Here is a 15,072-nt window from a genome sequence, read left to right as displayed (position 1 = left end):
GGAATCACCATAATGCCATAAGGACTGTATATGAGACAAATGATGTGGCATTCTGAGTCACCTCTTTCTGTAATTGCTTGTGACCTCTGGACTTGCTCAGCTATGATCTGAATGCAGCATTCCACCTGTCTCACTGACTTGACTTTATGATTCATTAAATCTGATAATGTATAGATGTCAATGTGAAACTCTAGTCACATAATCACTTGATACCCATGGTGATGCAGTCAGTGTCTTCTAATGCTCTTTTTTAACATCAAGTAGTTGTTTGCCACAAAAATCCTATCATCACTCCAGAATCTTGGGGAATCTGCCATGTGTCTCTCATCTCATGCCTTTCTAGGGACTCCATGATGAATACCTGGGATCTGCCGGGCCATATGGCTTGAATAGCAGAACAGCATGCACCACAGATTGGATCTTCTGCAGAGCACTTCTTCCTTTAGACTCCATAGGACATGAGATCCCTAAAAATGTCACTGATGTGACAGACCCCTGAATTGGTGTGGTGTATCTTCTACTCTCTGGTGTGTTTGTCTTACTTGCCATTTCCTGTACACTAAGTCCAATTAGCATGATGTCATCCAACACAGTGGAAAAGTATGATGTTCTGTGGCATATAAACTTGATCCAGGTCCTTGCAGACTACATTAAAAGACTTACTGTAGCCCTGGAGCAAATACATATGTAATGCTCTCCTCCCACTATAAAAAGCAAACTGTTTTTATTATTGTTAGTGATAGAGATTGAAAGGAATACACTAACCAGTAGCTGCATATCAAGTCCCAGAGGTTGTGTTGGTGAGTTGCAGTCAAGATACGGTATCTGGCAGAGCAGCTACAGTTGGGACTACCACTTAGTTAAGCTTATGGTAGTCCACCCCTGTATGCTTGATTCATCTACTTTTATAGGAACTATACAGATGATATGAATAAAGATATTATGAGAACCATATCATATTTACCTGCTATGATATTGCAGGGCCTTCATCAAGAGAAAGGGCTCCAGATCTCTAAATAGGGTTAGATCTCCAAAGTAGCTGAGGGAACATAATTTTCTAAGGTGGTGACTGCCATCTGCTCTCCAGCTCTTGATCTTTTTAATTATGTAAATTTGGTTATACTTGTCATACTTAGCATGGTTTTTGACTGCCTATGCATTTTATTCCTAGGAACACAATTAGATCTCTATATTTCTACTAGTGGCCCAGTGAACACTGAAAGGAAATGAATTAGAAGAAATATTTAATATCACTATTTGCCCTTTCTTTATAATAGAAGTGTCAGAGATGAAAGAAAATTAGTAAAATACATATGAAAATAATATATAAATTGACTAATAAACAATAACAACATAACAATAACAACATGATATAACAACAAAGACATGATATAAAACAACAAAAACATGATATAAAAACAACATTGATAAAAACAATGACTGATAAATTGATTAAACTTATTCTAACACTGAGGCCAGTGTCAGATGGGAACAAATCAATTCTTTTTTTAAAAAAATATATTTTATTGATTTTTTCCAGAGAGGAAGGGAGAGGGATAGAGAGTTAGAAACATCGATGAGAAACATCGACCAGCTGCCTCCTGCACACACCCCCTACTGGAGATGTGCCCACAACCAAGGTACATGCCCTTGACCGATATCGAACCTGGGACCCTTGAGTCCGCAGGCAGACTCTCTATCCACTGAACCAAACCGATTAGAGCTCAATTCTTGAAATCAGAACAATCTCTCCTCCGCAGATCCTATTAATACTTCAGCTTCAATTATGTTAGGTCACAATCTTTTAATAATAAATCTAGTAGTATTACAAAGACCCCATTTACTATTAAGATTTCTCAGTAGCATGATGATTGCACCTACTTTTGAAGCATAATAATCCCTACTTTGCTAAACTGCTGTTTGAAACTGCTGTTTGAAATTCTCTGCTATTTTTAGATAGTCCCTTGTTCTGTAAGTCAACTCTGTTATTTTAAACAACATATTTTTATTGATTTCAGAGAATAAGGGAGAGGGAGAGAGATATAGAAACATCAATGATGAGAGAGTCATTGATCAGCTGCCTCCTGCTTGCCCCCTTCTGGGGATCAAGCCCACAACCCAGGCATGTGCCCTTGGCCGGAATCAAACCCAGGATCCTTCAGTCCGCAGGCTGATGCTCTATCCACTGAGCCAAACCAGCTAGGGCTCAACTCTGTTATTTTAGATGGTCCCTTATTCTGTAAAATAACTTTGCTTTTTAGCTTGCTTGAATAATAGAGAAGATAAACTTAGCTACCTGACCTTGCAGGCTAGCCATCTAACGTGAGGGACTGATACTGATAATACTCCCATATTCTCATGCCAGGTGTTTGTTAGTTATGTGCTCAAGGTTACAAGCTGCCTACAAAAATAACTTACACAGAGCTCTTTGTAAAGTCTGCAGAAGGTCCAGAAAAAAAACTTATTTGGGAGAGAAAGGGCTGGAAAGATATAAAGAGGGAAAACTTCCTCCATAGTTTGCTCAGAATTTGAGAAGCAATATTCCTCTGAGCCCTCTAGCTTAATAAAAGACTCCAAATAAATTGGCTCACTAAGGCATCTTCTGTTAAGTTCGCTGATATACATTATAACACCTTCAATTCTAATTTATGACATGGCATTTCTGAAGGAGTAATCCTTTTAAGAAATTCAATGGGAAAATTTTCCTTTTTGGCATTATCCATTGAATCTAGTATTGTCGATTACACTGTCATCTCTGAGTATTAATGCAGTTTCTGTTCCCAGCCTTTTTCACCATGTGGGAAAAGAATAGGATACGTCATTGCACCTAACGTAGGAAACAGGTTACTGATTTGTTTCATTTTAGTGGCATTCAGATTATTGGGATCTTGTTTACAGTGAATGAGCAAGTCCCTTTCAAAAGCAGGTCCCCATCTTTGTTTCTGAATATGACGGCAACTTCAGTTACATGAAGATAATTATATCTACCTGGATCACTATTACGATCATATTTGATTGCTACTGTTACTTCCGTGCAATGCCACCACTTTCTTTCAGCTTCAGAATGTCAACAAAAACAACCAAATTCAAGATCGACAATGACAGATCGAAACACACATGTGCGATTGGCGCCAGTGAGAGCTTTCTATGTATCGCGCATGGGTGAGTCAACTTAGCCTTTTATCCTATCTAATAAAAGAGAAACATGGTAATTGGCGTACGACCGATACCCTTTTCATTGGCTAATCAGCGAGATATGCAAATTAACTGTCAGCCAAGATGGCAGCCGGCAGCCAGGCAGCTTGAAACTAACATGAGGCTTGGTTGCCTCAGTGACGGAGGAAACCAACGTTCCCCGCCTGCCGCTGCCTCTGAGCGGGCAGTTTAAGAAACATTGTAACAAATACGCCCAACTTCAGCCAGCAGATTGGCAACATTGTAAGCAAAGGCCAGAAACCTACTTTCAGCCAGAGGCCTAAGAGCTGGAGCCAAGCCTCAAGCTAAAGCTGGCCCAGAATTAAAAAAAAAAAAAGGAAAAAAAGGAAAAAAGGAGCGTTTGGGAGTTCAGTCACCCCCAGCCTGAAAACAGCCCTCAGCCCCTCACCCAGGCTGGCCAGGCACCCCAGTGGGGACCCCCACCCTGATCCAGGACACCCTTTAGGGCAAACCAGCCGGCCCCACCCATGCACCAGGCCTCAATCCTATATAGTAAAAGGGTAATATGCCTCCCGGCACCGGGATCAGCGTGACAGGGGGCAGCGCCCAAACCCCCTGATCGCCCTGCGGCTCTGTGTGTGACAGGGGGTGGGGCCACAACCTCCCTATCCACCCTGCTCTGTGCCTGATAGGGGGGAGCTCCCCCCCCCCACGGGCCCTGCTCTGTGTGTGACGGGGTAGAGCCATAACCTCCCCATCAGCCCTGCCCTGAGTGTGAGAGTGGCGGCGCCCCAACCCCCTGATCCGCCCTGCTCTGTGGGTGATAGAGGGCAGCACCCCAACCCCCTGATGGGCCCCGCTCTGTGCGTGACAGGGGGTTGCTCCACAACCTCCCCATCGACCCTGCCTTGAGTGTGACAGGGGGCGGCACCCCAACTCCCCAATTGGCCCTGCTCTGAGCCCGACCAGGGGCTGCACCTAGGGATTGGGCCTGCCCTCTGCCACCCGGGAGCAGGCCTAAGCCAGCAGGTCGTTATCTCCCGAGGGGTCCTAGACTGCGAGAGGGCACAGGCCAGGCTGAGGGACCCCCCCTCCCCCCCCGAGTGCACAAATTTTTGTGCACCGGGCCTCTAGTAGATATAGAACAAACTTGTTTAATTAGACCTGCTTCTGATGTAGCTAAACTTTTACCAGTCCAGTGAAGCACCCCAACTTCTCTCTCAGGTAACTGTCAGCAACACAGCAGTAAATATCAACACGAAGTACATTATTATTGTAGATCACACAGGGAGAACAAAGGGTAAAATATTTAACTGTAGCATTGTGTGCAGTGAGAAAACCTGAAGTCATTTTCAAGGTCCACCATTTCTTCTTTTCAGGTGGGTCAAGTTTCTAAGCTTTCTAAATCTCTGTTTTCTGGCTAATGAAAAGAAAATAGGATTCCACCGAGTCTCCTATCTACCTACTCCAGGAATTCTATGAGGATCAAATGAGCTGAGTCTTGGGCAAACGCTTCACAGACATTTGGTTACAGTGTTAAAGTGTTTCCACCTAAGGCTAGTCATTGCTGGGAGAGGAAGCCAGGTGTTACTACTTGAAGTCATTACCCTGAGGGTTGGACATTTAGCTTCTTAGCCTTTTATCTGGAAGTTACGTATTTTGAAAACCATGAGTTCACACTTATATCTCCAATTGTAGTAGCAAGTTACTCTCTTTCCATATTTATAACCCACTTCTCTAATAAAGAAATCAGCTTTAGCCCTACCTGGTTTGGCTCAGTGGAGAGAGCATTGGCTTATGGGCTGAAGCGTCTCAGGATCAATTCTGGTCAAGGGCAGGACCTTGGTTGCAGGCTCCTTCCTGGCTCGGGCCCTGGTTGGCATTGCACAACCAATCGATGTGTTTCTCTCACATCTATATTTCTCTCTGTCTTTCCCTCTCTCTTCCACTCTCTCTAAAAATCAATGGAAAAATATCCTCAGGTGAGGATTACAAAAAAATAAATCAGTTTTAAATATAATTCCTTATTTGGTTAATTCCTATGTAATCAGTCTCCTACCTCAATGCTGCCATTCCCTGCCGGATGCAGATGCCACCCTCTCCTCCTCCAGCTCTGATGGCCTTACTGATCCCCTCAGCTTGACTAAACTTTGTACAGGCTTCTTCTTAGCCATAGGCATGGTTGCAGTGTCTCCCAAATGCCTCCCGTTTCTTTAGAAAATCTGTAATTGCAAATTCTTTCTCTGCCTCTTTAAAATGTATGTAAATATTCTCCCAGCCTGTTGCCAGTTTTACAACCCAGGATTGTCTTTCTCAAGCACCAGGGAACCATGTCTTTGAAATGTAGACATCAAAAAAGATAGCACCCCTGCCTCCCAGTCTCTGTGGGAAAGTGGAAGCCTAACTTAGATGGGTGCCAACTAGCAAACCCAGAGGGCCTACACACAGAAAAAAACATTTGCAAACTCAGGAGTTACTCAATGTGCTCCACACAGCCCATTGACCAAACTTTCCCCTGTAGTTCGGTATTTTTCCACTAGCTCACCCCACAGCTTAAAAACCTTCATACCTTTTGCTTTCTTCAGTTGAGTTCAGTCTCCCTCCCCTGCTATTCCCATTGTCTTGAATAAAGTTTTCCTGGCCTCTTTAACTTTGTCCAGTACAATTTTTGTATTGACACTCTTCATTTCAGACTACTTTCCCAGAGGGACATCTTCTTATTCTGCCTGGACTCTGATATCCCACACCAGGCCAGCCCTCCATGTAGACACTGTTATAGTAATAAGTTTAGGCAGTATAAGTTAGCATAAGCAAACTCCATTTTGTATTAGAGTGAATTTTAACTTTACTTGGAAGTGAAACTTGTGTGTGTGACCCTGATAAGTACTTTGTAGCTCCCTGTGTGTGCACTCCTGATAAGTACCTTGTAACCCCCTGCGTGTGTATCCCGATAAGTCCAGAAGGCACTACCGGAGCACACTGATATGAGACACTGAAGAAGCCCATCCATCGGGTATAAAGGAAGGACCCTCACACCAGCGGCCAGACGCCTGTCTGCCCTCCACAGATGAGACGTCCTCCTTACCCCCCTGGAACCTGCCGTTCCTGCTCTGCCTTGAGCCCAGATTGGTAGAGGCCTCTCTTCGTGTCAAGAGACCAAGCACCTGCAGCTGCGTATCTGACGACCTCTGTGTGTCTCTGTCAGCGAGTGTCTCCGGGTGGCCTGCCAAGGAATGAAACCCATCCGCTCTCTGGTAAATAAACCTGTGTGATTCTTGCACTCCGTTTGTCTCCTGTGTCTCCTCTCTTCTTTCTTTTTTTTTTTATATATTTTTTATTGATTAAGATATTACATATGTGTCCTTGTCCCCACGTTACCCTCTACCCCCCCCCCCCGCTCATGCCCTCACCCCCCCGTTGTCCGTGTCCATTGGTTAGGCCTATATGCTTGCATATAAGTCCTTTGGTTGATCTTTGCCCCTTACCCCTCCCCTCCCCTACCTTCCCTCCAAGACCCGACAGTCCAATCAATGCCTCTCCGTCTCTGGATCAGTCCTTGTTCATCAGTTTATGTTGTTCATTATATTCCACAAATGAGATCCTGTAGTATTTATCCGCTCTCCAGTTCCATCCATGCTGTGGCAAATGGTAAGAGTTCCTTTTTCTTCTTCCTCTTCTTAAAGAATACCTTTCAGCATTTCATATAATGCTGGTTTGGTGGTGATGAACTCCTTTAGCTTTTTCTTATCCGTGAAGCTCTTTCTCTGACCTTCTATTCTGAATGATAGCTTTGCTGGATAAAGTAATCTTGGTTGCAGGTTCTTGCTATTCATCACTTTGAATATTTCTTGCCACTCTCTTCTGGCCTGCATGGTTTCTGTTGAGAAATCAGCTGACAGTCGTATGGGTACTCCCTTGTAGGTAACTGACTGTCTTTCTCTTGCTGCTTTTAAGATTCTCTCTTTATCCTTTGCTCTTGGCATTTTAATTATGATGTGTCTTGGTGCGGTCCTCTTTGGATTCCTTTTGTTTGGGGTTCTCTGCGCTTCCTGGACTTGTAAGTCCATTTCTTTCACCAGGTAGGGGAAGTTTTCTGTCATTATTTCTTCAAAAAGGTTTTCAATATCTTGCCCTCTCTCTCCTTCTGGTACCCCTATAATTCTGATGTTGGTACACTTGAAGTTGTCCCAGAGGTTCCTTACACTATCTTCATATTTTTGGAATCTCTTTTCTTTTTTCTTTTTCGGTTGGGTATTTTTTGTTTCTTTGTATTTCAAATCTTTGACTTGATTCTTGGGATCCTCTTGTCTGCTGTTGGATCTCTGTAAATTATTCTTTATTTCAGTCAGTGTATGCTTAATTTCTAGTTGGTCCTTTTTCATGTCCTCCATGGTCTCACTATACTTATTGAGGGATTCATTAAATTTATCGGCGGTTTCCATAAAATTCTTGAAAAACCTTATAAACGTGGCCTTGAACTCTATATCCAGTCGTTTGCTTTCCTCCGTTTCTGCCATTTGTGACCTGTTTCTTTGTCTCCGCATTTTGGCTGCTTCCCTGTGTTGATAGAATGGCTTTGTGTACTAGGTGTCCTGTAGGGCCCAGTGGCTCAGCCTCCCCAGTTACCTGAGGTGGACACTCTTGGTGCACCCCCTTATGGGCTTTGTGCACAGTCTTGTTGTAGCTATGCCTTGGTTGTTGTAGGCTCACTGGGAGGAATTGACCTCCAGGCCAATTGGCTGTGAGAATCAGCTGTGTCTGAAGTGGGAGAACTTCTGTGCTGAAGACACCCTTCTGGGGCAGGACTTGCTTCAATGGGGCTTTGGTGCTCACTGAGACTGCTCCCTGAGTGTGTCTCTTATGGATCTGAGGAGTTGTAATCTGGATGGTCCCCCTCTGACCACTGGGTACAGTGGCTCCTTGATCTAAGGAGGTGCTAATTCAGCCTCTGCCTGAGACCACACAGCAGGAGCCACGAAGAGGCTCAGCTGTGAAGCAATGCAAGCCGCTGCAGGGCCTTGGGCCTTCTCTTGGAAGTTCCGGGTCTGCCTGGCTCGGCTGCAGTAAGGTACATTCACATGCAAAAGCCTCTGCCGCAGCCTGGGTGGGGCGGGGTCTCAGGGAATCAAAGGGCGGAGCAAGCCTCTATGGCTGATTCTCCGCCCAGCCCTAAGGAGTCCCGCGTCTCAGTGATCCGATAATTACTGCAAGCACCTCTGAGGGAAAGCCGCACTCAAGTTCGCCTGCTGCCCAACAGTCCAGCTTCTCCCCGTATGAGTCCTGGGTCCCCAGAGACTTCCCGGAACCGGAGTTCAGAGCAGTCGGGAGCTTGTGATTCAAAAAAAATAGCCGCATCCTCAGGTGCCACCCCGTTTCCGCGCGCGCACGAGCCGCCGTACCTCTGCACTTCACCTCCGCAGCTCCTCTGGCTCTCAGTGTGCTTTTCTTTCCTTCTAGTTGTAGAATTTACACTCAGCCAGGCTTCCTGTTGTTCTGGATGATGTCTACTCTGTCCTTTGCGGTATTTTTCAATTGTTGTGGGAGGCGGCAATTTCCCGGTGTTTATCTATGCCGCCATCTTAGTTTCTCCTCCTCTCTTCTTAGTTTTGGTTTAAGCTCGGCCTAAATAATAAAGTACCCTTTGATGTCTGTATTGGTATATCCAAATGAGGCGCACTGGGTTACCTGTGCATACGTTCCCATAGAAGTGGAACAGACACCTTGCACATGGTGCTTGAGCTCTGACACTCCATACCAGGTTTCCCCCTCCTCACCTTCCTCAGGCTCTGATTCTCCACACTGGTCACCCCTGCAAGGTGGATACTATTTTCACACTGTCCAGCTTCTGACTCCCCACCTGAGACCACCCCTCTGAAGAGCCACTATCGTGGGCCCTGTTCTGGGCCACTTAGACTCCCCCGCCCTTCCACCAGATACCTACCATATAGTGGTTTTTAGGACTGAGCTGTTTGAAAAATGGAAGAAAAGGAAAAGGAAGGTAAGAAAGGAGAAGAGGAAGAGAGTTCATTTATTTTATTCCAAATGTTCTTGCCCTGGTTATACATTGGCAATGCTTAGAGATATTTTAAAAATTAATGATGCTTGCCCTGGCTGGTGTAGCTCAGTGGTTAGAGTGCCAGCCCCAGGACTGAAGCATCAGGGGTTAGATTCCTGGTGAAGGGCATGTACTTGTGTTGCAGGTTCCTTCCATCCCTGGCCCTGTCAAAGCACGTGCAGGAGGTAACCAATCAATGTGCCTCTCTTACATGGCTGTTTCTCTTTCTCTCTCTCTCTCCTGCCCCCCACCCCCACCCCAACCTGCTTCCCACCCTCTCTACCACTCTCTCTAAAAATCAATGGAAAGAATGTTCTCCGGTGAGGATTAAAACATAAATATATAAATCACTGATGCTTGGTTCTTTTCCTGGAGATATATGCTTGTCTATTAGAGGTCCTATGCATGTGCTTCTTTGAAAATTCCCCAGATGATGTTAAGTGGAGTCTGGGTTGAGAGCCACTTCTTTTTTTTTTTTTTTAAGGTTTTATTTTTATTGCTTACAGTCTTACAAAGGGTATTATATATGTGTCCCTTTTTGTCCCCCGCCCTTGACAATTCCCTGGCCTCCCCTACCCCCCAGTGTCTTATGTCTATTGGTTATGCTTATATGCATGCATACAAGTCCTTCGGTTGATCTCTTACCCCCCTCCCTCCTGCCCCCCAACCCTCCCCGGCCTTCCCGCTGCAGTTTGACAATCTGTTTGAGGCTGCTCTGCCTCTGTATCTATTATTGTTCAAAAGTTTATAATGGTCTCTATTATCCATGAATGAGTGAGATCATGTGGTATTTTTTCTTCATTGACTGGCTTATTTCACTTAGCATAATGCTCTCCAGTTCCATCCATGCCGCTGCAAATGGTAAGAGTTCCTTCTTTTTTAGAGCAGCATAGTATTCCATCATGTAGATGTACCACAGTTTTCTAATCCATTCATCTACTGATGGGCACTTAGGCTGTTTCCAGATTCTAGCTATGGTGAATTGTGCTGCTATGAACATAGGGGTGCATATATCCTTTCTGATTGGTGTTTCTGGTTTCTTGGGATATATTCCTAGAAGTGGGATCACAGGGTCAAATGGGAGTTCCATTTTTAGTTTTTTGAGGAAACTCCATACTGTCTTCCATAGTGGCTGCACCAGTCTGCATTCCCACCAGCAGTGCACGAGTGTTCCTTCTTCTCCACATCCTCTCCAGCACTTGTCGTTTGTTGATTTGTTGATGACAGCCAATCTGACAGGTGTGAGATGATACCTCATTGTTGTTTTGATTTGCATCTCTTGGATGATTAGTGACTTTGAGCATGTTTTCATATGTCTGTTGGCTTTCTGAATGTCCTCTTTTGAAAGGTGTCTATTTAGGTCCTTTGCCCATTTTTTGATTGGATTGTTTATCTTCCTTTTGTTAAGTTGTATGAGTTCCCTATAAATTTTGGAGATTAGGCCCTTATCAGATATGACATTGAGAGCCACTTCTTTTTATTTTTTAAATATTGGTCACTATTCCCTTAGACTGGTTACTATAGTAACTCCTGGGTTCAAAGGTCGAACCTTACCTGGGACATGTGAGGTTCTCTTGCCACCCCCACCTCCTCCTTCCTTATTTTTTTCCAATTACCTTTGGGCTTTCTTCCTCACCTTCTGGATGAAAGGCCTCCTTCTCTTTATTTTGTAAATACAGACCTTTTGCTGTTCCCAGCTCTCCCATCCTATGGAAGTATACCCTCTGCTGCTCTGCAGCTCTGTGCTTCCTTCATGGTCCCCTTAATTTACAAAATTTCTAAAATTTCCTAAACCTGTCCTATCTTACCCCTAAAATTCCTGTTTCAATATTGGATTGGGATCCACCCTAATAAGCTCACTTTACCTAAATTAAAGACCCTATCTCCAAATACAATCATATGCTGAGGTACAAAGGATTAGGGCTTCAATATTGTTAGGTTTAATGTAAGGTTTAATCTGAGATGTGAGATTTAATCTGACAAAAGCCAATAAATTGACCAAGACAAGCAGGGTAAGAGCGAAATATCGCATTTATTGGAAGCTCTTGGGTGAGGTCCCACGGTCTGGAGGTGCAGGCCGGGAGAGTCACACCCGCCTATGCCTGGCAGAGATTTTTTATGCTGCTGTTGGACCAATCAGGTTTATCTGAGGTAGCTTGTGGCGGGTGATTGATGAGCGGGAAGTTGGTGCAGCTGCACCCTGGCCATCTTGAGAAGTCTCCGGTGGTTATTATTTGGCCATCAGCACAACAGGATGCTCTGGTGGGTCCCAGGATGGCAGCTATTGTTCAGCAGGATGTGGCTTGGCAGTTCTGGGTTGTTTTGTCCAACTCAGCTGGTGGGATCAGGAAAGACCCTATTTTCCCAGCCCCAGACCTTACAAATATGAGTTTTGAGGAACACAATTCAGCCCATAACAGATACTCAGATTATACTGAGATTTGAATTTTCTCTTGGTATTTCTGTTTTCTTTTTTCTGCAGTTCCCCCACCCCCCACCCCCACTGAGCCTGTTTCTTATTCTTATGACTTAAAATTCTGTCTGGTGAATAGTTTCTAAGCAATTGTTCCAATTCATTGAGAATTTTTGCCATATCATTTAAAAATATTTAATATTCTTCAAAACCCAAACAAATACGTTCTCAAGCAAAACTGAAACTGCCGGCAGTCCTGTTTCCTCTTTTGCTCCCTTCCTCCTTCTGCTCCCGCCCTGCATCTGTCATGCCCTCAGGAAGAGGCACAGCACTGGGAGACGAGAAACGTCACCTCTTGGGCTTAATTTCTTCTTCTTTTTTTTTTTGAAAGTGAAAGGGCGAGGACTACGCCCTCCATCTTACCCTGGGTTCTCCATTTTTGGGCAGAGCCATGTGCTCGGCAAGGCTTCTTCCCGGAAGCCCAAGCCTCTGCTAGCCACACCCAGGATTTCTCTGGACTAATCAATGATAATCAAGGGAAGTGCATGCCATCAATATGACCACATCCTGTGTAATGAGACACCGACTTGCGCCTGGCCAATGGGCAGGGCCCACAGTCCCCTCTCCTGCCCTTACTCCACCCCCCTATAAAACTCCTCGTCCCATCGGGCTAGGCCTCTCTCTGCCACCTGCTGCTGTGCCAGACTCGAGTTTGAAATAAAGGACTCTTTGCTTTTGCATCAGACTCGCTGGCTCCCTGGTGGGCTCTTGGGAATCTTGAAATCTGGGCATAACATAAATATCCTCACAATTATATGTCTCCTAGTCATCAGAAGAGGAGTAAGCAAACAAAGGTTGAAAGCAACTGTTTCTTATATAAAAAGGAAGTTTTCAGGAAAATCCTGGTAAGTTGTTGATTCAAACTTTATTTTATGCTTATGAAGGGACAGCTATTTTTTTTTAATAAACTCCAGCTGTACTTTTTATATAAACACGTGTTTATACTTGTAAAAATACTGAAATTGATTGTAATTATGAATGGACAAAATTCCTCATTGATATATTTAATTGTTAATTCTCACAGGAAGATATTTTTCCATTGATTTTTAGAGAGAGTGGGGGTGGGGGGGGGGGAAGAGGGAGAAAAAGAAAGAGAGAGGGAGAAAGAGAGACCAACAGACAGACGTGGATTGGTTGCCTCCTGAATGAGCCCTGGCAGGGATGGGAATTGAACCTGCAACCCGGGTATGTGTCTCTGACCCAGAATTGAGCCCACAATCCTTCTATGTGCAGGCTAATGTTCTAATCACTGAGTCACACCAGCCAGGGCTGAGGCTAACCTTTTAAGTGTACTTCAGGTGATGAGTGTGTTCCTGGTTGTGCAGGGAGTGGGAAAGAAGAATTGGAGAAACAATGTAACGAAGTTCAGGAATTTGAGCATAAAAGAATGTAAAGCAACCAGGGGTCACATGAAATTATGCAAAATTCTGTCTTCAGTAACTTAAATGTTCTTAAAAGTTTTATATTTGATACGCTGCAGAGGCTATTTTTCTATGGAAGTGTTTCCTTCAAATCCATCTCATGCAGGAATCTGGTTAAAAACTAACTTGAAAACAACTTCGGGAAATGAAACTTAACTTGTTTGAGGCAGTTTCTCTGCCGTCCTGGGAGAGAGCCAGGCCTCCCAAGTGTCCTTCCCCTACCAACCCAGAGTCCTGCAGAGCAGAACTCCTCAGCGCATAGCTATCTGGGAGCTACTGAGGACCCCCCTGAGGTGAGGGTGGGTGGGTACCAGCACTTGTCCCTAAGAGCTCTGCTAACTTGGTACTTATCCTGTAATACTAAAGAGAGACAACTAACCACTCGAGAATGGCATCCTGTTGCTGCTTTGCCAGTAATTAATGTTACTACTACTACTACTACTACTAAGATTTATGTTCATGATTGTTTCAAAGCAGGAGGCTGAGGGCTCCTGGAAAACCATGAGTTATGTCAAGTCATTAGCAATATTTTTCCATACCAGTCATAGTAATTTTTATTTTTACTTAGGTCCAACACTATATATGCAGATTCTCTTAAAGTTGAAAAATTATTGGAAAAGCATTATTAAATATAATAGCTTCAAATTATTATATGTTCACAACTGTTACCATGTGGGGGGGAAGGAAGTTGAGAAACTTTTGACATTATTATCAGTCCAAGGCCGTTATTAAAGAGTTGAGTATATTATATTGAGATTTTTCATTGTAACAGAAAGAAAGCTCCAGATTTGGAGGAATAAATGTCAGTGACCTTATTAGAGAAGAGGATTTCTATCTCCGTGGTATCTATTAGCAGAATCTGATTAACAGGAAGTGAAATGACACTGTCACCTATCAGATGGCACCAAGTTCCCCTTGTAGCATCCCCTACATTAGATGTAGCACACAATGAGCCACTAGCTGTGTACAAGCCAAAGAGCTATAAGAAAAAGGGATGGACTACAGTGGAAATTCCCTGATGTGCTGCTTCATTTGAGCCCCAGTTGAATATTGTAATAATCACTGGCTAACCCACAGAGAAAATCTGGACTCTGCCCTCTCAATTTTTAGGATATTCAGAGAGAGGGTAGATGGTTAAATCACTGAAAGAGGACTCTAAGGGAGTCCTGCGGAAAGGGGAAAGCCCTCCCCAAGATCAGTTCCCAGAGCAGGGGCAGCAGATGAAAACAACGGAGGTGCTGAGGCTGTGACACAGGGCACCTAGAGTTGGAAGGGGCCTCTTCTGGGGAAAACAGGTATGAGTCATGCATGGCCTCATGTAGGGACATAACAGAAAACTGATACGGACACAAGAAGGACTGCAGGAGAAATGTTTATTAATGTTCCTTTCCTTTTGATAAAACTTCCTTTTCATTCTGTGTTACCAGATGATTGAAGTTAGAGTTAGTTCTTGCCTAAGGGTTAGCACAGAAGAGATTTCTTCAGATTTTTGTCTGGAATTTAAGCCAAATGAAATAAGTGCCTTAGTCCTTTGACTTACAGACATTGCAAACTCAGGGGTTTCCAAAAATTTATTATTTTTAACTACTCTAAGAAACTATGTTATTCACTCAACAAATTTTAGTTAAGAAGCTTACTATGTGCTAGGCACTGTAAAACAGTGAACAAGATGTACAAAAGCTCTTGTTCTCATAAAGCTCACAGAATAATGAGTGGGACAGAAAATAGTTAAAAACATGTGGAATATTTGCTGGTGATGAGGCTCCAAGAGCTAAGTAAAATATAAATCAGAAGATCAGGAATGGAGTAGAAAATTGTAGCCAAGAGCAGCTATGCCATACTCTGTCCTATATAACTCAAGATGATATAAAAAAGTTTACATCTAGTTAAAGATTAAACCCTCCAAACTTTAATTATTTTACTTAAGGATTTCCTTCATAACTAGCTTGTACAGAGACTATGCATAG

Source organism: Myotis daubentonii, chromosome 10 (assembly GCF_963259705.1).
Source record: "Myotis daubentonii chromosome 10, mMyoDau2.1, whole genome shotgun sequence".
NCBI classification, from domain to species: domain Eukaryota; kingdom Metazoa; phylum Chordata; class Mammalia; order Chiroptera; family Vespertilionidae; genus Myotis; species Myotis daubentonii.
Note: the sequence above shows the minus strand (reverse complement) of the source record.